This window comes from Sorex fumeus, unplaced genomic scaffold, assembly GCF_029834395.1.
Source record: "Sorex fumeus unplaced genomic scaffold, SorFum_2.1 ptg000098l, whole genome shotgun sequence".
In the NCBI taxonomy this organism is placed as follows: domain Eukaryota; kingdom Metazoa; phylum Chordata; class Mammalia; order Eulipotyphla; family Soricidae; genus Sorex; species Sorex fumeus.
The window spans coordinates 70,202,330-70,207,730 of NW_026606155.1; the positions used below are offsets into that span (position 1 = coordinate 70,202,330).

Genomic DNA, 5,401 nt, shown 5'->3' on the forward strand with positions numbered 1-5,401 from the left:
CTTTATTATTTTAATAATCTAGAATTTTCTTCCCTTGTACTTTGGTATTTGCTCTTTATTTGGTGCTCAGGTTCTACTTGCTTCTTGTTTGTTTCTTCTAAGTAATTTTGTTTGGAAGTCACCATGAATTTTGCATCTAGAATTCTAAGTTTATATCCCATTTAAACCTAAAGTAAGAAAATTTCAAATTTATTCTTATAACTCCAATATTATTCTCCCTCCTACCATACTTTTTTTAAAGTATTTTTACTACTTCCAAAGAAGGTTTATTTTTCTTTCATACAAGACTAGTATTTTTAAAATTTGAGAAATGCTTCACAAATTTGCATGTTATCTTTGTGCAGGAGCTATGCTAATTTTCCCTGTGTCATTTTAGTTTTCATATATATGTTGTCAGAGTGAGTACTGACTTGCATTTTTATAAAAAAAAATTATTCTACCCTAGTGATTCTGAACCCTGGGTTATTCTCTCTACCACCACCAATCAGGAGACATGTTTTGATTGCAAGATTGAAACAGGAAGGTGTGCTACTGCCATCTAGTGAGTAAGAACCGGGAATGCAGATAAGCAATCTTCAATTCCCACAAGAAAGAATTCTCTGACCCCAAATGCTTCTAACATTCAGGATTGGCAAACTCTGCCCTGGGAAGTGATCTGAACTTTGGCGAGGCAGGGGAGAAAACAGAAATCCAAAAGGTCATCATTGACATAAAGTAGATGAAAGAGTATGAACCGTTTGGTAGAGGTGATAAGTGGTTAGTTGAATATTTAGTATGAATTACATGTGGTCTATACATGATTGGCTGTAAAACACAATCGAGAAAAACCAATGGTAAATACAGGTTTTAGTATTACTCTACTTTTTGAACTTTGTCTTCTGATTCCAGCTTTCTGCACTCCTAGCCTCTCCATTAAGGCAATCTCTCTGCACTATCCCTTCCAGTTCCACCCCAAGTCTTCTTACTTTTAACAATGTCACACTGCATTTCACACCTTACTTTTCCTCAAATACTATGCTAGACATACCTGCTGAGTCTACAGCCAGACTGTTACAATATTACAATTTTTATTATATCACACCATTGATTCCTAGTCCTTGGCTCCCCACATCAAATCCCCAAACAGCTCTGTGGTGAAGACAGTTAAATTACTAAATTATCTCTTTTATTCACTTACCACTCCACATATCCTGGCTTCCAATTTCCTGCATAGCTCTCATTTCATTTCTTCACTCTGGAATTTCCTTCTTTTTCTTGCCTCTAAGGTGCTAAAGGAATCTCACCTATTTAAAATTTGGATCTAGTAATGGCCATGTTTTAAAGAATTCATCCATGAGTAAGTCTGGGTACTTCTGTTCACAACTCTACTGGGAAGTTAGCTATATGAATTCTTGGTGTGATGCTTTGAAAAGTGTTATTTAGCTGATTGCCCTGTATATTTTAAAATATTCTGTATGTTTCATGAGGAAAATATCATAGTATCAGTTTTCTTTTGTATCTCTTCTCTGAGATTCTATAAAGTATTACTTTTTCAGAAAAAAAAATAATCAAATGGACAGTGGCCGAATAAATAGCAGTACTCCAACTTTAAAAATAATAATAATACATAAAAAAAGAAGAAATGCTTGTTGGATTACAGTTCTAAGCATTTTAGGTTTAATTTTGGATTGTCCTTGCTCCTCCAGCAAGGAGCATAGGTTTATTGAGTTACTCCTACTAATGTAGGCAGGTAGACAGGAAAGGCCCCCTCCCAAGGCAGTGGCAAAAGCCAGCCCTGCAGAAAACAGGAAAAACAGGAACTAAGGCCTGATAAGACCCTCACCTCACCTATCTACAGTAACAGACCCAGGGGAGCTCCTGCAGAAACAAAAGGCCAGGAAAGGAATTTCAAAGAAGACCACCACCTTTCCCAACCCCCCTGGTAACTTCCTTATGGAAAGGCGCGCATATGCTGCCTGAGCCCATGTGCTGCTTGCGCCCACATGGCGGAGCACGTGTGGTGCCTGAGCACATGTGTCGCCCGCATCTCCCCTCTTGAGATGTGTACTTTCATGTTACTCTCACTCTCTCCTCCTCAACGCCTTAAAAATCCTCCAAATAAAATCTATTTATTTCACTGCTTGTCTACTCCTGAAATTCCTTTCTGCAAAGCGAGGCAAGGACCCAGTAACCCTGGGCCCTGGGTGGCAGAGGCGGTTGGAGAGAAAGTGACCATCTTTCTCCTCCCCACTTCACATAAATCACCTATGGGGCCGACATCACTACCACAGTGTTCCTGAGGCACCCCCAATTCCATCAGGAAACTCCAAATCCTCTGAGTTTATCTTTAACCTATCCTTTGTGCTCTGCTCCCCCTCTGTTAATCACTTATATCCCCAAATCAGACCCTGTGGCTTTTAAAGTCAAATTCTTCTGAAAGCGCTGGATTTTGTGTATGAAAGTGAAGTATTGCTTTTTTCTTTCCTTTATGTTCTTTGCATATTTTATTTTAATGTCTTTTTTTGTAGAGACAAAGGAAGTTAATACTATGCTTTTGTAACTTGAGAGTTAATCGACTCTGAATAACATTTACTCCTGGGAATCCACCATATTTACTTGGCTTAAGCCTCAGTTGCCCTTAGATCCTAACACTCCAAAAGGAGGTGTCCTGGCAAGCAAAGGGATGAACCCAGTACAAGCGGTAAACTACCCTGGCATCTCAAAGAAAAAGGTTAAGCACCATAAGAAGTATAATAAGTTAAGAGCATTCTCTGACATGATTCCCAAAAAGAAGTCACTAAATAAGGACCCTGCTGGGGTTAGGAAAGACTAACCTGGCTTAGGTACTATAGTCTGGGATATATAGGAGGATGTCCCCAGAAAGAGCCACCCTTTAAGCTTAATATATCTTTTACTGTGTCCATTCAAACTGACTAGAAATATTATTAAGAAATAAATTTAAGATAGCTGTTAAATGGATTACTAGCTAAGGAAATGAGAAACCAAAACTCCCTTAGTTGGAATTCTGACTTAGGTGGATCCCCTAGTAGGGATCTAGAGTGCTGAGCCCCTGAAGGAAGGGCTTTACATCTCTTCATTGCTTATGATAATGTTCAACAACACCTATGAGTAATTGCTACCCCCAATGCTTCATGGTTTCTTTATAACTAACACTTTCAGTCTTGTATAAATGGCCACTGTTTACCAACCAGTTTGTGGACCCCAGTCCTTTGTCAGTACCCATTGTTCAACTGGGGGCCAGTGATTTGGCCCCAAATGCACCAAAGGGACACTTGGGTCACCGTGATGGGCTGATGACACCCAGAAACATCAACAGATGCTTTGATTTACTAAGGAAAGAAATGTGTCATGAACTTGTCATATAAGAACATGTGTACGTACAAAAAAAAAACAACACAGCATTGTATAAGTGACTAACAACAAAAAAAATTATCACCAAAATAAATAAACAGGCAACATACAGAAAATAAGAAATGTATTTAATGAGCAGTATATTGCAAGTAGGAGATGGAGACTATTTGAAGAAGAAAGTGGTGTTTCATAAATGCATAAACATTGCCTTAATCCCCAGTTTGGGTATCATCTTGCTCCAATTACTAAGTGACTGCTAGTAGAAATAAAGCCCTACCATTAGTTTTCTTGGAACAGGGAACAAGCAACAGCCAATGGAATTGCCTCCAAAAACTGCCAAGAAGAACCTGGTAGGATCAGCTGCATCCTGTTATAGGTACTGATGAATCTCCAGAAATCCCAGTTCCAGAGGATGCAGTTACCAGGAAGGCCTCTAGACTAAGGAACACAGTGAGTTTGTGATGTCTCAGAAAAAGAGTCCTCTTTCAAACCATGAGGATAAGTGCGGGCCCTCTTGTCCCGATCACTTGAATGTACTCTTCTTTTTCCCAGTCTTTTGCTATGTTAGTAAGTACATAGTATCCTCGGATAAATCTACCATGTTTTGTTTTGCACCATACCCCGAAGTTCTCCCTGTGTGTTGCTGGGGTCACTCCGGAGATTATTGGGGGATGTGCTGCCTGCACTGCCCCTTGAAGTTATCTCCCAGGTCTCTCTGAGAAATTTGTGTGTAAACAAGAGCCCACATTTGGATGCTGGGGAGAGGTCTCCCTGCAATAAATTGACTACTGAAAACTGTAGGGGCACAACAACAGAGATAAATTTACAGTCTGCTGTAGTCTTTCTCAGTAGTGCTCAGTGTTTGCTGAAGGTACCAAGACTGAAGACTTTGGGTTTCAGCAGGAGTACAGCCTCAAGTCATATACGGTCACTCTCCTCAATAGGTAACATCCAGCACCACACAGAGATAAAGAGCAAAGTTCTTTCACCACCTAGGTAATCTTACAGCTTTTAGACCCATGTTATTTCTCTGATCTCAATTTCTACTCTGCCTGCTATCCTCTCTGCTCCATTCACCCCACTTTTTCGTTGTGTTTCTTGATCATACTTACTATCAAGATTTCCTTTTTACTTCACGCTCACCCCAAATATCTCACTTTGGTTCAGGTCTCATGAGCTAGCCCTAACCATTCCATTTAATGTGCCTCCTACCTTATTCCTATTCCTCTACCTCTGTCTTATTTCTCTTTATGGCATCTAATAGCATGTGTCATAGAATGGACTATATTTATTATTTTCACTCTTTGTCATCTTTCTTCCTCTGATATTTGTATGTGCTCTTCTCCTTCCACTAATTACAAACTGTAAAGAGAATGGATTTGTGTATGGCTTCATTCCTAAACTCAATAACCATTTGTTGACCATCTGGCAGGTGGTCAACAAACGGTTATTGAATGGTTGACTGGAAGGCCAGGACCTGAGCCCATGCTTATGTATTTGCATGCATGCTTATGTACAAGGCACCCACATAGAAACATATATGCTCACACACTTGTACATATAAATTGTGATTGTAGCTGCATCAATGCAAAGGTAAGAACCTTCACAAACCTCTCAGTTTCTCCCACTCCTGGCTTTGTTGTTCTTTCCTACTCCTAAAATTTCTCCTCAATTTATAGACCACAGAAAGGGGGGAAATGACCAAGTCAAACTCTGTGAACTCATTTCTATAAATAGGCTCTACTCCTAAAATTCCTGCATTTTCCCCCACTCACATCTCCTTTAACTTTGCAAAACCTGAAGTCTCAAACCTTTGCAAACAGAGATCTAAATAACATCCCCATCTACTTGATAAAATGAAATAACTGGCTTTATCTCTGATAGGATATGGAATTGACTTTTATGCATTAGTCATTCAACCTTGAATTGAATTTTGACAGGCTCTGCAGTGTATTAAATTGCTCCCGCAAGGATGAGAAGTGTACATTCCTTATTAAATGTGTAACAGAACTCAATAAGGCCTGTCATTTTCCACTGCAGAGATGAACTT

General features: G+C 39.4%; 1 non-coding gene across 1 annotated transcript; it reads right to left on the reverse strand.

The window, feature by feature from the left end:
• Positions 1–299: 299 nt before the first annotated feature.
• On the reverse strand, positions 300–406 carry LOC130042186 (U6 spliceosomal RNA). The gene has a single exon (XR_008795155.1). It is a non-coding gene; the product is annotated as a U6 spliceosomal RNA (small nuclear RNA).
• Positions 407–5,401: the final 4,995 nt, after the last annotated feature.